The sequence below is a fragment of the Canis aureus genome, chromosome 18 (genome assembly GCF_053574225.1).
Source record: "Canis aureus isolate CA01 chromosome 18, VMU_Caureus_v.1.0, whole genome shotgun sequence".
Lineage (NCBI taxonomy): Eukaryota > Metazoa > Chordata > Mammalia > Carnivora > Canidae > Canis > Canis aureus.
The window spans coordinates 24,243,442-24,261,272 of NC_135628.1; the positions used below are offsets into that span (position 1 = coordinate 24,243,442).

Below are 17,831 nucleotides of genomic sequence, written 5' to 3' on the forward strand. Positions count from 1 at the left end.
CCATCCCTGGACCCTGGGATCACACTCTGAGCTGAAAGAAGATGCTCAACCACTAAGCCACCCAGGTGTCCCTCAAAATAATTTTTTAAGGAAGCTCAATGAGCCAACAGAAAACACAGAGATAATTCAATGAAATTAAGAAAACAATACATGAACAAAATGAAAAGTTTACCAAACAGATAGAAATCATAAAAAAGAACCAAACAGAAGTATTAGAGGTGAAGAATACAATGAATGAAGTTGGAAAAACTGTAGCAACAACAACAGAGAACATCAACAACAGAATGGATCAAACAGAAGAAAGAATCTATGAAGTGGAAGACAAGACCTTTGAAATTATCCAGTAAGAGGAGAACAAAGAAAAAAGAATGGAAAAGATGGAACAAAATGTACATGAACTATAGAATACTATCAAAAGAAGTGGTCTGTGAATTACTGCAGTCACAAATAGAGAAGAGAGGAGAAGAGGGGTTGTGGGGGAGAAGGCTTATTTAAAGAATTGATGGCTAAGAACTTCTCAAATCTGGGGAGAGATTTGGTCACCCAAGGCATGAAGCTTTATAGGTTCCCCCTAAGAATTCAAAAAGATCTCCAAGATCCCTGGGTGGCTCAGCGGTTTAGCGCCTGCCTTCGGCCCAGGGCGTGATCCTGGAGTCCTGGGATCGGGTCCGCATCGGGCTCCCTGTGTAGAGCCTGCTTCTCCCTCTGCCTGTGCCTGTGCCTCTGCCTCTCTCTCTCTCTCTGCCTCTCATGAATAAATAAATAAAATCTTTAAAAAACAAAACAAAACAAAACAAAACCCAAAAAGATCTCCAAGACGCAGTGTAATAAAAGTGTCAAAAATCAAAAATAAAGAGACTATCTTAAAAGTGGCAGGGAAAAAGAAACTTGTCTCTTACAAGGGGACTCCCATGAGTCTATCATCAGATTTCTCAGCAGAAATTTAATCTAAATTTAAGTAGATTTAAAGTAATTTAATTTAATCTAAATTTAAGTAGATTAGATTATCTAATCAAAAGGCATAAAGTGGCTGAATGGATGAAAAAGCAAGACTGGACAATATACTGCCTACAAGAAACTCACTTCATTTTTAAGGACACACATAAGCTCAAAGAAAAGGGTTGTAAAAAAATTTTGTGCAGATGAAGCCAAAAGAATACAGGGTTAGCTGTACTTATTATATCAGATTTGGTCACCCAAGGTCATAAAGCTTTTTAGGTCCCCCAAAGAATTCAATTCAAAAAGATCTCCAAGACACAGTGTAATAAAATTGTCAAAAATTTAAAAAAAAAAGAGACTATCTTGAAAGTGGCAGGAAAAAAGAAACTTGTCTCTTACAAGGGAACCCCCATAAGTCTATCAGCAGATTTCTTAGCAGCAATCTTAAAATAGCAAGTAGGATGATATATTCAAAGAGCTGAAAGAAAAAAACCTGCCATCCAAGAATACTTTATCCAGCAAAGTCATCCTTTAGAAATGAAGGACATAAAGACTCTCAGACAAACAAAAACAGGGAGTTCATCATTACTAGACTTGCCTTGCAAGAAATGCTGCAAGGAATTTTTCAAGATGAAATGAAAGGATGCTAATTGCTAATTGGTAACATATGAAAATATACAGCATGCAGGTAAAGGTAAGTATGTAGTCAAATTCAGAATATTCTAATAGGATAATACAGTGATGTGTTTACCATTTAACCCTCATAAAAAGGTTAAAGGATAAAAGTATTAAAAATAACTATAGCTACAATAATTTGCTAATGAATAAACAATATAAGAAATATGTGACATCAAAAACATTAAAGGCTAAAAGGGTAGAGTTTTGGTATGCAATTGGAGTTAAGTTGCTATCAGTATAAAATATACTATAAATATACTATCAGATGTTTTATATAGCCTCATGGTAAAATGTAGAAACCTACAATAAATATACAAAAGACGAAGAGAAGAAGTCAAAGCATACCACTATGGAAAATTGTCAATTCACAAAGAAAGTGAGAGAGGAAGAAAAGAACAAGAGAATTACAGGGGCACCTGGGTGGCTTGGTCGGTTGGGTGTCTAACTCTTGATTTTTGTCTCAGGTCATGAGACAGGTCCTGGGATTGAGTCCCACATCAAGCTCCAATTTCAGGGGGAAGTCTGCTTAGGATTCCCTCTCCCTCTTCCACTGCCCCTCCCCCCTCAAGTGAATAAATAAATCTTTTTTACAAAGAACAAGAGAACTACAAAATAGCCTGACAACAATGAGAAAAATGGCTTTAGTAAGTCTTCTGTATGAATAATTAACTTTAGGTAGATTAAATTATCTAATCAGAAGGCATAAAGTGACTGAATGGATGAAAAAGCAAGACTGGACAATATACTGCCTACAAGAAACTCACTTCATTTTTTTTTTAAAGATTTTATTTATTTATTCATAGAGACACAGCTAGAGAGAGAGAGGCAGAGACACAGGCAGAGGGAGAAGCAGGCTCCATGCAGGGAGCCCGATGTGGGACTGTATCCTGGGTCTCCAGGATCACGCCCTGGGCTGCAGGCGGTGCTAAACCACTGCACCACCGGGGCTTCCCAACTCACTTCATTTTTAAGGACACACTTAAGCTCAAAGAAAAGGGTTGTAAAAAAATTCTGTGCAGATGAAGCCAAAAGAGTACAGGGTTAGCTGTACTTATATCAGACAAAATAGATTTTTACTCAAAAGCTGTGACAAGAGACAAAGAAGGTCATTATATAATGGTAAAGGAGAAAATAAATCCAGAGTATATAATGATTGTAAATACATATACACTCAACATTAGAGCACCTAATGTATTAAGCAAATAATAACAGATCTAAAGGGGAAAATAGACAAAACAAAAAAACAAAAAAACCACAATGATACTAAGTGACTTCAATACCCTCCTTTCAACAATAGATAGACTATTAAAAAGAAAATGTTGAACTTAAACTATACATTAGACCAAATAGACAAATAGACCTACTAGTATATAAAGCATACACAGAGCATTCCATCCAGCAACAGTAGAATATACATTCTTTTCAAGCACACATAAAACATTCTCCAGGATAGATCATATGGGAGGTCACAAAACAAGTCTTAGCAACTTAAGAAGATTGAAATCATACCAAGTATCTTCTCTGACCACAATAATATGAAAACAGAAATCAATAACAAGAGGAAAATTGGAAAATTCACAAAGAAATGGAAAGATATCCCACACTCATGGATTAGAAAAATTAATATTGTTAAGTATTCCTACTGCCCAAAGCCATCTATAGATCCATGCAATTGTTGTCAAAATTCCAGTGGCATTTTTCACAGAAATGGAAAAAAGAATGCTAAAAATTTTATGGAGTCACAAAAGACCCTGAATAACCAAAGCAATGATGAGAAAGAACAAAATTGGAGGGACCACACTTAGCAATTTTGAACTGTCCTATAAAGCTGTAATACTCAAAACAGTATGGTACTGGCATGAAATATGCTCATAAAGCAATGGGATAGAATTGAGAGCCCAGAAATAAATCCTTACCTGTAAGGTCAACTAATAGTTGAAAAGGGAGCTATAATAAGTGTCTTGAAAAAGAACAGGATAATCTCATGCAGAAGAATGAAATTGGACCCTTAAATTTCACTACTGATAAGAATTAACTCAAGGTGAACTAGGGAATTAAACATAAGCGTGGAAACTATAAAATTCCTAGAAGAAAATGTTGGTCAAAGATTCCATGACTTTGGTCTTGACAATAACTTTTTTGGATATGACATCAAAAGCACAAGCAATCAAGGCAAAAATAAGTAAGTGGGACTACACAAAACTAAAACGTTTCAGCACAGCAAAAGAATTAACAAAATGAAAAGACAATCTACAGAGTGGGAGAAAATATTTTCAAACAAACTAGTTGATATTAATATTCAAATTATATAATATTCAAACTATATATGTAATAACCATACAACTCAATTGCAAAAAACAATCAGATTTTTAAATGGGTAGAGAACCTGAATGGACATTTTTCCAAAGAAGACATACAAGTGGCTAATAGATACATTAAAAGGTGCTCAACTAAACATTAGGAAAATGCAAATCAAAACTGCAGTGAGGGATCACATTACACCTGTTAGAATGGCCATCATCAAAAAGACAAGTGATAACAAGTTGCAAGGATGTGAGAAAAGGGAATCCTCTTGCACTGCTGGTGAAAATGTACAGCAACTATAGAAAACAGTATGAAAGTTCTTCAGAAAGTTAAAAATAGAACCACCATATGATTCAGGAATCCCACTTCTGCATATATATCCAAAGGAAACGAATCAGGATTTCAAAGACACATCTGCACTCCCACATTCATTGAAGCATTAATCACAATAGCCAAAGATATGGAAACAACCTAAGTGTTCATAATGTGATATATATATATTTGGTATTAGTATTATTACATATAAATTATCAAATTGTATACTTTAAATATGTGCAATTTATTACACATCCATTATTCCTCAGTTGTTTTAAAAAAAAACAACTATGAGGTCATGGAGATTTTGTATACATGTGAGCAAAACACTGTTATTTGAACTGCTCAGTACTTTTATTTTTATTTTTTAATTAATTTTTTTGAACTGCTCAGTACTTTCAAAGAGTATCTGAAGATTTTTTTTCTCTTTAAGTGGGCATCTGCTTTGCCTGGTATTTTATTTTTCAACTTAAAATCATATTCATTTTTTAAAAATTTAAATTTTTTAAAAATTTATTTATGATAGTCACACAGAGAGAGAGAGAGAGAGAGAGAGAGAGAGAGGGAGGCAGAGACGTAGGCAGAGAGAGAAGCAGGCTCCATGCACCGGGAGCCCGACGTGGGACTCAATCCCGGGTCTCCAGGATCGCGCCCTGGGCCAAAGGCAGGCGCTAAACCACTGCGCCACCCCGGGATCCCCATTTAAAAAAAATTTAAAACCAATTAACATATAATGTATTACTAGTTTCAGAGGTAGAGATCAGTGATTCATCAGTCTCATATAATACTTAGTGTTCATTACTTCAAGTACCCTCCTTAATGCCCATCACCCTAGTATCCATTTCCCCACCCACCCCCCTCCAGCAACCCTCAATTTGTTTCCTATAGTTAAGAGTCTTTTACGGTTTTTCTTTCTCTCTGATTTCATCTTATTTTATTTTTCCCTCCCTTCCCCTATGTTTATCTGTATTGTTCTTAAATTCCACACATGGGGGAATCATATATTTGTCTTTATCTTAGTTATTTTGCTTAGCATAATATGCTCTAGTTCAATCCATGTTGTTGCAAATGGCAAGATTTCTTTTTTTTTTTTGATGGCTGGGTAATATTCCATTGTATATATATAGCACATCTTCTTTATCAATTCATCTATCAATGGACATCTGGGTTCTTTCCATATTTTGGCTATTGTGGACATTGCTGCTATAAAAAAAAGCATCTAAAGACTTAACAGGTTTGCATATTACAGCTTGTTTACAAGATAATTTCTCAAATATAATGTTAATTGGGTGCATACTCTGTGTCAAGAACCATACTACCATCTCCCCATTTTACAGATAAGAACACAAAGCTTAGGAAAGTCGAGAAGCAGCTAATAAATGGCAATATCCAGATAGGAAATTAAATCTGCCCAATGCTGGGCTTCAGGTGCTTAACAACCATGCTATCTCTACACCTTTCTGAATTAAATTTATTTTTGAAATTTTTATGCTGTGTGGAAGGTAATCAAGAAATGAATGAACATTTATCTCACATCTTCTGTGTGAGAAATACTATAGCAGAAGTCAAAGATATGTAACATAGTCCTGGGCTTCTTCCACCTTCCCTAAAAAGCTTAGATTCTATTAGGATTACAAGACACCTGAAAGCATCAAAGACATCATGGTAGCAAGTGAAAATAGTCAGGTGAGTGTTTGTAAGAGTGTCTTTTCAGCTCTTATCCAGCTCTTCCACTGCTCTCAGGAGAGAGTGAAGGAATGAACATTTAGAATATCGGTTAATTTTGTTGGACCCATACTGTTTTCTTAGCTTTTCTAAAGTGTCAGAAGACCTCCTTTGATCCTTTTGTGAAGATACTTGATGAGTGGAGGGATCATTCACCTGGAGAGAAGAGTCCCAAGTGGACAAAGGAAGCTGGTAACAAGCTTGCAGACATTGGGATCACCTTTTTAAAAAGAGCTTTAGATTTGAAATAGGACAGTGGAAACGTAGGTTTTGGGGAAATCCTTATCAATATGACAGGCAGAAAGAATATTTTTCAGTGCTATTTAAAAAATTCCTAATGAGATTGAATATCTTTTCATATGCTTATTGGCCATTTGTGTTTTTTCTATCATGGATTGCCTATTTATGTCCTTTGTTCACTTTTTAAAAAAATTTTGTAAGCATTTTCTGCTGAGGTGAGTTTTAGGCAAATTGAGTTTAAGAGAATGTAAATCATTGAAGATGCATAATGAAGTCTCCAAGAAAAGAATACAAATGAGCAAAAGTAGATTACTGATTCATAGCTCAAAGAGAAAAAGGATCCTGCAGAGGCAAAAGGGAAGGATTTAGAGTGACCTGGAAAAACATGTCCCTATATGATCCTTCCCAGTCACATTTCCTTTTACTAACAATTTAGTGTGCCATGCATGACTGGGGGAGGTCCAGTCTTTTTGAGTTTTCTTCCTTAAGTATATGCAAGAAGCCCCAGGGGTGCCGATTTATGTCCAGATGTTTGTCATTCTAACTATATTTTTTTTAAAAAGATTACATTTATTTACTCACGAGAGACACAGAGAGAGACAGGGACACAGGCAGAGGGAGAAGCAGGCTCCATGCAAGGAGCCTGATGTGGGAGTCGATCCCTGGTCTCCAGGATCACACCCCGCGCTGCAGGCGGCGCCAAACCGCTGCGCCACCGGGGCTGCCCTATAATTTTTTTTAAAGCAAGCCTAAAAGTCAGTGTACCATGGATTCCATGGTACACTAGAGGATTCCATGGAACTGCCCTGATGCTGTAACTCCAGAATGAGCTGCTGATGCAGGGTTGGCTAAGACACCTGGTATACTGTTTTCTGGAATCACAGCAGTTTGAAGACATACCTTGACTAGGTTATGTTTCTGGCGCCCAGTGATCATATGTATCATCATTACTGTTGCTGGAGCTGAACCTCAGCAGTGCTGCCTGCTGACCGTGGCCAAGACAAACAGCTGTGGCTCAGAGCTATGGCTCTAATTATGCCACCAAGGATATTGTAGATCCTAACCCAGACTATGGTTGTTCCTCATTGTACAGGGGAGAAGTGCACAATTCATTGTCAGATGGGATCTATGCAATATAACCCAGCCTTACCACCTTCAAATGCTTATGGTACACGCAGGCCCAAGTCTGCCTCCCGCTGGCTGTGTTAGGGTACATTCAGTAATGAATCCAGATATGGGATTCACTTTTCCCAGCTCATCTCTTCATCTGTCTTTCCCTGTTCTCATGGTAAATTACCTCCTAGGGAACCTTGTTGCCTAATTTGGGTTGGGCTGTTTAAGTTCATCAAACAATTTTGATTCTTTTGAACTTGAGAGGGAAAGTTCTCACTTCCATTCCTCCTAAAAGTACTGTCAGGTGTTGGTCAATACACTGTCTTTCCCAGCAGCATCTAAGTTTTCAACAGCAGTGAATACCTTTGGGGATTGGAGGGTACTATCAAAACATCCTGTGGCATTACAAAAGCACCTTCTCTCGCTATTAATCAGGCAAAGTTAACCTGAAATGTTGAATTCCCAACAGAGAGGGGCTATATCTATGATGTTAATGAAGCTTAAGTGTTATTTACTCTGACCCCTTCCAGATGATAGGAAGGGCCCTCACAATATATTCACATGCTTGTATATTTTTATAAAAATTGCAAAAGATATTTTTGTATTGTTTTTCTTAAAGAAGTTTTCTCCCGCCAATTATATGACCATTAGACCCTGGATCTATCCTTGATCTCAGGCAAAACTTTTTTGTTGTTTAACTTTTAGGAAGCAGAGTGGCATAATAGCATCAAGCCATTCTGATTCCATCCTGGCTTTCACTTCTTACTAGCTGTGCAATCCTAGGCATGTTCCTTAACCTCCCTGAACCTGAGGTTCTTCAGCTAGAAAATGGGGATGACAATCTGTGTCTTGCAGGATTGTTGTGGGAATTAGAGTACCTAGTATGGTGTTTGGTACATAGTAATTAATCAAAACCATTGTGTGTTATTACTTTGTCAACTGCAAAAAGATCTTTGCTTTGGTGGAGTGGGTACTTATTTCCCACATTTCTTACATATCTCTTTATTCTCTCGTCATACCTACGGCTGATCAAAAAGAGTCTTGAACATGATAGGACAGGCCAGGTGAATGGGGCTCTGCTCTGAACTCTTAACTGAGTAATTCAGTTGCCAAGCAGTATTCTTTTTTCCAATCTCAAATTTGAGGTTTTCTGGGTGGCTAGATTGCCTTAACTCTCTCAATGTTATATTACCAAAAAATTAATTAATATCTGATGTAGAAGAGATGCTAGGGATTGAAGCCAATGGCCAAGAAAGAATTCTTGAGACATCCTTTGGTGCAAAAAGGCAATTTCATTAAAGCATGGGAACAGGACCCACAGGCAGAAGGAGCTGCACCAGGGTTATGAGGAGAGGCCAATTACATACTTTCAAGTTGGGAAGGGGCCAGGGAGAGTATAAATCTCTCAGGAATTTTGAAAGCAAGGTTTCTAGGACCTTGGTGTGTGTGTGTGGGGGGGGCGGCTAGCTATTATTGGGAAAAAGTCATTTATTACCGTCTAATAAAACCTTAGTCATGAGATCCTTCAGATGTCTATCAGTGAGCCATATGCTTGGAGGATGATTGCCAACACGTATCTTGGGGGATAGAGATAAAGAAAGCTTCCAAAGGAATTTTTTTATATTAAAGTAAACTACAGGATCCTGGGGATTGGGCTAAGATCGCCTTATGTCCTTAGCAAACTATTGACATCAAGGCAGGTGAATCCCTACAGGAAGGTCACTCTGCCTGTTTCAAGGACTTGTCAATGGGCTGTAAGTAGCTAGGAGACTTAATAATTTTTCTTCTGCCATTGTTTCCCACATCAATATCTAGGCAAGAAGTTTAGAAAATGTCTTTCAAAACCATTTATATTGGGTCTAAATCTCAAAGAGAAGATTCGATATTGAAAGTATTATTAAAGAGTCAACGTTCTTTCGAATGTGTTGGGAAAGGGACAAGGCGGTGGTCTTCAGCCCATATGCCAATAGGTTTATTCAAGTGGCCATGACCAGGAACACAGTTGTTCTTTTTTTTTCAATTCAAGTGCCAAACATATTTAGTCTTCCAAGCTATATGATGGTAAAAAACTATAGTCACACCCTCAGTTTAAAAAATATGAAATATACACATAGGTGCTCTAATAAAAAAGACTTAGGAATCAAAGAAAATATCTCAAATGCACTCAAGGAATTATTTGGAACACAGGAAATACAAGAAGATTGGTACATTTCTTATAATTGCTTAATTGACTGTTATGCCTGTGGGTCACACTCTAATTCACTGTAACTATAGCTTGTAATTGAAATGTTGTTTTAGTTAAGAAGACAACATGACAATGAATGCTTCTATGAAAGGATTTCTGCCTGAGGCATTTAATTCTGCCTCAGAACTCAGGTCAAGTGGGTAGAAGAAGCACATGCTTCTGAATTCCTTACTACTGAGATTTAACATCTTTGTCTGGCTTGTTCTGAATATGCATCTGCTGTCTCTTTCTCCCAGTGCACATTCCCCGCCCCAATAATGGTTGTTCTCCTGCACTTAGATTTATCTTCATTCTTCCTCATTGCCCTCCTCTCTACCCTACAAACACACAGGAGAGTGGCCCTATAAAGTCAGTGGGAATTCTGTCCCCCAACTCCCTTCTCACTGGGATCTTGCAGACCAGACTTCTAGGTAGCACTTTCCAGCTTCTCTAAACTTATTTTCTATTCTTTTCCCCTCCACTTCCATCTATCTTTCCCCATATTCCACAACCATTTCCAGCAATAGGCACAACAACTGGAAAAAATACAATGATTTTCTAAATCCCCACAAAGGATGAATTCAGTCTTCAAGTGTTACAATGCTGTACCAACATTCAAAATTTGTTGGGAAAATCTTTCATTATTGGGATGCCTGGGTGGCTCAGTGGTTGAGTGTCTGCCTTTGGCTCAGGGTGTGATCCTGGAATTGTGGAATCAAGTCCCACATCGGGCTCCCTGCAAGGAGCCTGCTTCTTCCTCTGCCTATGTCTCTGCCACTCTCTGTATATCTCTCATGAATAAATAATTAAAATCATGAAAAAGGAAATCTTTCATTATTGTGAAGAAGTGGTTCAAAAAGAACCTCTTGACATGGCAAGATAGCGGAATATATTGAAAATACATAGGAAATCTGTCTGGAAACCAAATTATAAACCAAATTGCTAACAACGCTTAAATAAAAGGGATGAGAGATCTTAGAACAGAAATAAAAAAAGGAAAAATATTCTCATAACTCCTCAACATAAGCTCCTCTTATTTTAAGTTTTGCCACTAATTCTAGGAAAATGAATAAGAAACAGAAATAGCACAACCACAAAGGCATCAACACTATCAAGAAAGCAATACTCTGGGGATCCCTGGGTGGCGCAGCGGGTTAGTGCCTGCCTTTGGCCCAGGGCGCGATCCTGGAGACCCGGGATAGAATCCCACATCGGGCTCTCGGTGCATGGAGCATGCTTCTCCCTCTGCATATGTCTCTGCCTCTCTCTCTCTCTCTCTCTCTCTCTGTGACTATCATAAATAAATAAAAAAAAATTAAAAAAAAAAAAGAAAGAAAGCAATACTCTGAAGTGAATGTTAAGATGGTTCCCTTCTTCATAGTCAGGGTGGGAGCTAAGAAGAAAATGACATAGGTTAAGTACCTATGAACCTCTGTCAATTTTTTTTTTTTTAAAGATTTATTTATTTGAGAGAGAGAGAGAGAGAGAGAGCAGGCGCAGGGAGGGAGAGGCAAATGACATGGAGAGAGAGAATTTCAAGCAGACTCCCAGATGAGTGCAAAGCCCAATTCTGGCTCAATCCCAGGACCCTGAGATCATGACCTCAGCCAAAAGCAAGAGTCAGATGCTTAACTGCCTGAACTACCCAGACATCCCTCTATCAGTCCTGGAAAAGCAGGTAAATATGTCAGATAATGTGTGGTACAATGCAGAGCTTTAAAAGCAAAGTTCTTAAACAGCTGTTTATCAGAATGTGTCTAATTTTAATTAAATTTTGTAGTGAAGGAACCAGAATTAGACAAATAGATAAAAGAGCTGATTTCCGTTAATGCTTTCACACATACATACATACACAAATGTCTGCACGATTAGCAAAAAGAAGGCATTACTAATGGAGACACAAAACTGGTTCACATTCTATAGGGCAATAAAACCATAACATCTTTAGGGTTAATTTCTCTAAAGGCTATAAAATCATAACATCAAGTCCTTCAAGGGTAAACTTCAACTTTTTTTTTTTTCTTAAGATTTTATTCATTTAGCTATGAGAAACACAGAGAGAGGCGAGACACAACCGGAGGGAGAAGCAGGCTCCTTGCAGGGAGCTGGATGCAGGACTCCATCCTGGGACCTGGGGGTCATGCCCTGAGCGGAAGGCAGACGCCCAACGGCTGAGCCACCCAAACGTCCAGGTAACCTTCAAATTTAAAAGGCTGTAGCACTATTTGACCTTTTATCAGTTGTGAGTTGTTGGGCAAATACACTTTTTTTTTTGAAGGCGAGGTTTATTTTTAAGATTTATTTATTTTATTCAGAGAGAGAGAGAGAGAGAGAGAGAGAGAGAGACACTGAGACACAGGCAGAGGGAGAAACAGGCTCTATGCAGGGAGCCCGACATGGGACTCGATCCTGGGTCTCCAGGATCACACCCCAGGCTGCAGGCAGCGCCAAACCGCTGCGCCACCGGGACTGCCCCGTCAAATACACTTTGAAAGCAAAGTTATAATGGCCACTAGAATCAGTTGAGGGTAAACCAGGACTGCTCAGTTTCACTCTACCTTGCCTCTACAGAGTCTCCTAGTAGTATCTGTGAAAGTTCTCAATTTATTCTGTAAAGGAGCCAGTATTTTCCTATACCAATGATGTAGTTTGGAATGTTGGTGAGGTCCGGAGCAGACAGCCAAGAAAGAATTCCTGAGATGTCTTTGGTGCAAAAAGGTGATTTTATTACAACCTGGAGACAGAACCTGTGGGCAGAAAGAGCTGCTGCACCAGGGTTGTGAGGAGTGGCTGATTATATACTTGAGGTTTGGGCGAGGTGACGAAAAAAAGGGAGGTGTTCAAAAGGACTTTCATGTGCTAAAGAAGATTTACAGGATACTGGAGGCCTGGCCCATTTAAGGTTGTTTTTCTTCTAGTAAGGCAATAACATTAAGACAATTAGGAGCTTTCTGAAGGAATGTTCTACTCTTTCTGTTACAAGTCCTTGTCAATGGGCTGTAGGTTGCAAAGAAACCTAACTTTGTTTACATTTTCTTATGCTTCTGTTTCCCACAATCACTCGTGAAGGAAAGATGATGTTAGAGCACCAGGAAATTGAGGTAAGAGTCTCTGAAAGTTAGGCTATTGATAAGAATGCTTTTTTCTTGTAAGTCACCAAGACGTTGGTAAACTGATGGAGACTTAGGTTTTGTGGGACTGTGATCTCTATTAGTTAACCATTTGTTTTTCCCTTCCCTTAGTTTTAGGGCAGCCAGGAATGCCTGAGGAATGTCACACATATCCCATCTGGGAGTGGGGGTGGAGAGGTTGTGGGGTGTCATCTTGTGCTTTGTCCTCAGCTTGCCTTCTGCTCTCTCATCACTATCATTGCTAGACTTGTGTGTAAAGGAAGAATAGATAGGAGGAGCCATATCTAGGGATTCAACCCATGACTTTCAGTATTTGGAATGTGTGAAATCAATTTTGGCTCCTCAGAAACCTCTTTTGCTTACCAGCTAATTCCTCACTGAGGTCTATTTAGACAAAAGGACTGTTCCTTTTCTAGCTGCCTTCACTACTGATGCTGCTTCTCCTCAATGCAAGAGCCAGAGAACAGTTTGTAAAACCAGGACCAAGAGAGATCTTGGTGGCAGGGATTTTTTTTTTCCCTCCTTATCTTTTTAAAAATTTCATTTTACTTGAGAGAGAGAGAGAGAAAGAAAGAAAGAAAGAGGGAGAGAGAGAGAGAAAGAGAGAGCATAAGCAGGGGAGCGGAGGGAAAAGGATATCCCAAGCAGGCTCCATGCTGAGGAAGGAGCCTGATTTCGAGCTGGATCCCACAATCCTGAGATCCAAGCCACCGAACGCACTGAACCACCCAGGGACCCCCCCTCCCTCCTTGCCTTTGTATCTCTACTCCTAACATAGGGTCTGCCACATAGTAGACATACAAATGTAACTTTGTCCATGAACTTTGTCCAATACTGGAATGTGGTGAAATTGGAGAAATGGAGTTTGTGAATTTACCTGTTCAAATTTCAGTATCTTTTCAAAAAGTAGGGCAGTGAGGTATCCTGTTAACCTCAGAGACAGTAATTTAAATATGTTCCCAAATTTGATTCATTTGTGATTATTGGAGGATAACTCCTCTTCCTTGGGGGCAGTATTAACTTGTGATCAAGTATGAACCTAGCACTTTGTTGCTTCATACTCTCTTGGCATTAACTGCTATTGCTTCAGACAAGCAAGGAAGAAGCCATTTTCAAGAGTGAAATATAATATCAGTTTTAGACCCTATCGTATTCCTGCAAAGTTTGTAAAACTCATTTGAGTTTATTCTTTACCTGGTAATCTGTGATATAGTCTTAGGAAGAATCTTATTGTAATGCAACAACATTTACCTATTTTGCATGTGCATTCGTGTGTTTTTATGTGTGAGCATCTCTGTGTAAGAGAGAGAGTGAGCACTTAACTGTTTGATTTGGCTGTTTTTGTTCAAGGAACAATCTAGATTTTGAGAGAAAGGTCAGCTCAGGTTATGTGAGCTCTGTGCTAAGGCAAAACCAATCCGTGATACCGGAGCCGGAGCCTCTCTCCACCCTCTGGCTGCCTTCCAAGAGAACTGAGAGGATGCTGAGCCCTCTAACTCAGATGTGGCTGTATTTGCTGCTTAGATCCCACAGACTCACATTAGTCATGGTTCCTTGCCCTCTGGGTGGGGTAGAATGCAATTTGTTCTGATGAAACCTGCACTTACTGGGAGGAAACTCAGTGGGGGAATTAGCTGGTGAGAGGAAAACTCTTTAGAATCAATAATACCTGATTTTCATGGGCAAACTGAAACCCTCTTTCTCCTCTCCCACCCACATTGGTGTAAAAAATTGTATTTCCTACTTTAGAGAAATCTCTAGGAGTTTGTAAGCCACAGTTACAGTGTCCTTGAAGAAAGTGGACTTCTCTCTCATTGCCAAGGAGGAGGCTAAAATGAATATCATACTTCATCTAGTTTGTGGACCCAGTTTGAACCCAGAGGAACGAAGATGGTTTGAGACAGAATATTTGAGTTCTTGCTCATGGCTCCTATGTTGTCCTTATTCTGTCTCTAAAGCAATTTTCCCAAACCCTTTTCCCTTCTCTGATAATGTAAGTAACTCTCTATACAAGAATAGAGCAAGAAAATGAACGACAATTAAAATACAAACCTTTGTTTTGCAGCCATCCCCCAAAGTCTGCCTCTTTGCATCTGGAAACCTTGGTTTCTGTATTTTTCTATGGGTTTAGCATCCTTTCCTTTTTTGTTGTTGTTTAAAGATTTTATTTTATTTATTTATTCATGAGAGACATACAGAGAGAGAGAGAGAGAGAGAGAGGCAGAGACACATGCAGAGGGAGAAGCAGGCCCCATGTAGGGAACCCGACGTGGGATTCGATCCGGGTCTTCAGGATCAGGCCCTGGGCTGAAGGTGGCACTAAACTGCTGAGCCACCGGGCTGCCCTTAGCATCCTTTCCTTAGCAGAAACATGGTAGAAAGACTCAGAGCAGATAAGAAAAGTAGGATGTAGTAACTTAATAGACTTGGGCAAATCAGTATGAACTCAAGACTTTAAAAAGCTGTGTATTTTCCAGCTCTGCGTCTTGTCAAATGCCCCAGCTGCAGTAGTGTTTGGTCACTCACCAACTCTTCCTCTGTCAACAAATGCTCAGATTTGGGTCTTTGATACTTTCTCCACTAGAAGGGGCCTGGATTCCTTGGACTGCAGCAGTTTCCAAGATTAGTGACAGGAAAAAGAAAATGCGTCAGAAGATATCCTTCTATTGCCAGAAAACAAGAATTCTTTAAAAACACATTAGCACCAGTGCTGAAAGGGCAGCAGAGCAAAATTAAAGATGGCCCACTGACTAAATGTTGAAAAACTAAAAATGAAATGATTATTTTTATCAAGTTAATCATAATACTCAAAAGGTTTAAAGTAAGTGTCAAAAAAAGGTGAATAAAAAGATGGTGAAGCTGAATAGACTTGTTCAATTTTTACTTTTTATTGAAACTAATTGGTAAAGACAGGAGGTAGTTTTTTCTTTTCAATTTCTATGTCTTGCTAAAAGATACATTTTATTTTTTATAGATTTTATTTATTTATTCATGAGAGACAGAGAGAGAAAGAGGCAGAGACACAGGCAGAGTTGGAGAAGCAGGTTCCATGCAGGGAGCCTGACGTGGGACTTGATCCCAGATCTCCAGGATCATGCCCTGGGCCAAAGGTGGAGCTAAACCACTGGGCCACCGGGGCTGCCCACTAGAAGATACTTTTTAAAAGAGGGCATTCTATCTATATGATTTTCTCACATAGGTATACATATGCCTATGAGAAAGAGTTTATTTAACTCATTAATTAACGAGAGAACCAGCCCTATGTTACCACTTGGTCAAGGGACAACACAAAGAACTACATATTACAAGCAATAAGAAAAGCTGAAATGAATTTACAGATAGATGCAAAATGGGCCTATCTAGAGGCATTAGTAAATTGCCTTCAACTATTAACTTGCATTTGCATGGACAAAATTATTTGTACTATTACTAGTTCACTGCAATTGCCAGAGTTGCAAAATAGTTTGTAGTTGAGGAATAAATATATTATTTTTCTATCATTCAAAGTTTTTGGCTGAGACCTCTGTAACAAAAGACATTCACAAGAGTTTGTTTACTATAAATTCTATGTGACAAGAGAACCTTCATAAGGAAATGAAGGCCTGAGGAAATGGTTATACCTTAGGGTTTTAATGCTAGGTTTGATGAAGAGTGGAGAGTGGTAGAAAAATGTGAGGACAAAAAAAGAGTATGAGTTTAGTATAGTCAGCAGTGGTAAACAGGAAGACCTGTTTGTTCAGATTCCTCTTGGAGTCTCTGAGATCAAGGATGTTCTTTTCCTCAGCGTATGGGGGGAGGGGCAACCTCTTACATGAATATTTTATGACTTGCTTCAGAAGGTCAGAAAGCCCTTTCTACACATGCCATTTCTCAAATTCCTTCAGCTTAAAATATTCCACATGTCAAGATGCCATATTTTGGGGAAGTGTGTCCTGAACTCCATCAATTTCAAAGACAATGAAACTTGGAGAAATGTGGTAGACAGGACAGACAATAATTTTTATTTTTTGCCTATGTCAAAGTCTTTCACAATTTTTCACAAACAGACTTCTTGATAGTCTCTTTATAAAATATGTTTCCTTTTTTTTTATGTTGCTGTTAACCTAAAAAATAAAACTGCCAGTTACAAGAAAAATAGGTTTATTTGGGAAAAGCAGAGAATTGCAGTCTGGGACAAGCAACCATGGCGAGAACTATAGGTAAGTCTGCCAAACAAAGCAGTATACTTTTACAGAAGACACAGGGAAGTTGAAGGGCTGTTATAAATCACAAGTCCATCAGAGTAAACTGGGAGTTTGAAGTATAGTGGCTTTTCATTGGCTGAGTTGTGACTCTCTCATTGGCTGGGCTCTTGGGCTAAAGGGGAAAGCCTTTTTTCCTCCTGCTGGGATATAAAGTAGCATTGGCTTGTAAGGTACATCTCTTCCTGCTGGAGTTGCAATTAACTACTGGTGGTAGAGCATGAAAACTCTGCTGCTTAAGCTCCTGATTCTATTTTTATTTTATTTTATTATTTTTTGCTCTTGCTTCTATTTTAGTGAGGTTTCCCATGATTAATTTTCACATACAAAGAAAGAATGTATGGAGGGAACATCAGAGGAGGTAGATATTCCTAGAAAGAGAAAAACTGGCCCAAACCAGCAGCTACATGGAGTGACCAGAAGAATAGAGATTTGACCTTTATTCAGCACATATAATAGGCATGCAGGAAGATAACATAGTCCAAGAAAATAAAGAAGCCAAATTCTCCCAAAGAAGAGAATTAACTATGTAGGCTTAATCCTTGACTACCCAGGAGAAGAAAACTCTACATCCTTGCAATGCAAAGTATGGTTCTAGGACCAAGAACATCAGCATCACTTGCAAGCCAATTAGAAATGCAGAACCTCAGGTCCTACTCCAGACCTACTATACCAAAGTCTGTATTTTAATAATATTTCCTAAATGATCTAACATAAAGTTTGCAAAACCCCAATCTAGATATTCTGCTAATTGCAAGGAGATACTCATGAAACAGAAGTCTCCAATTACAGCTTTAGGCCACACTATTATACCATAGTGATAAGACTATTGGTTACAGATACTGCCAGCGTAGAAAACATGAAAGAATGTATCATTTTATAGAAAGAAACTATGAATCAAAAACTTAAAATCTATAGATA

The 17,831-nt window shown here is 38.6% G+C and overlaps 1 long non-coding RNA gene across 2 annotated transcripts in view; it reads left to right on the top strand.

The window, feature by feature from the left end:
- The window catches only part of LOC144288759 (uncharacterized), a 48,166-nt gene that overhangs the window by 7,940 nt on the left and 22,395 nt on the right, over positions 1–17,831 (top strand). For both annotated transcript variants that reach the window (XR_013356734.1, XR_013356735.1), the window contains exon 2: positions 11,566–11,730. This is a non-coding gene — a long non-coding RNA (uncharacterized LOC144288759). The remainder of the gene's footprint in view (positions 1–11,565; positions 11,731–17,831) is intronic.